Here is a 530-nt window from a genome sequence, read left to right as displayed (position 1 = left end):
GAACAGATTTTGGGGGACAACTAGTTGTCTCTGCCAGGAGCTTAACTGACAGAGAGCAGCACAAAAGAGTCCATGGGGACGAGAACGAATAAAGCATTCTCGAGACACCATCTCTAGGAAATGAAGCATTTCAGAGCTAGTTTGCAGGCACAGCTTGGGGTGGGGGTGGATGCAGAAGAAGGGGATTAACCTCTGGACATGGAGACTCCACGGAGAGGCCACTTGTCAGCCTATTGCCTGCCCCTCGGATGTGTGACTGCCTTCCTTGGCTTCCCTCCAGCCGACGTGTCCCACTGCTCACCTGTCCCCCCAGTTAACCTGTCTCCCCCTTCAGCTGTTGTCTAGCTTACCTGCCTACCCTGTCTCTGCAGGGCCAGCTCCTCATGGACCCCATCAGCCTCCAGCTGGACACCGAGAACCTGGGTTGGCTCGTGAGTCTGCTCAGCGAACACCCAGAATGGCTGAGTGCCAAGGTCAAGTTCTTTCTCCCCAACAAGGACCTGGGCTCCGGGAATGAGGCCCTAGAACTC

Source organism: Pteropus vampyrus, unplaced genomic scaffold (genome assembly GCF_000151845.1).
Source record: "Pteropus vampyrus isolate Shadow unplaced genomic scaffold, Pvam_2.0 Scaffold51, whole genome shotgun sequence".
In the NCBI taxonomy this organism is placed as follows: Eukaryota; Metazoa; Chordata; class Mammalia; order Chiroptera; family Pteropodidae; genus Pteropus; species Pteropus vampyrus.
The sequence above is the reverse complement of the archived record's forward strand: the minus strand, read 5'-3'. Positions refer to the sequence as shown.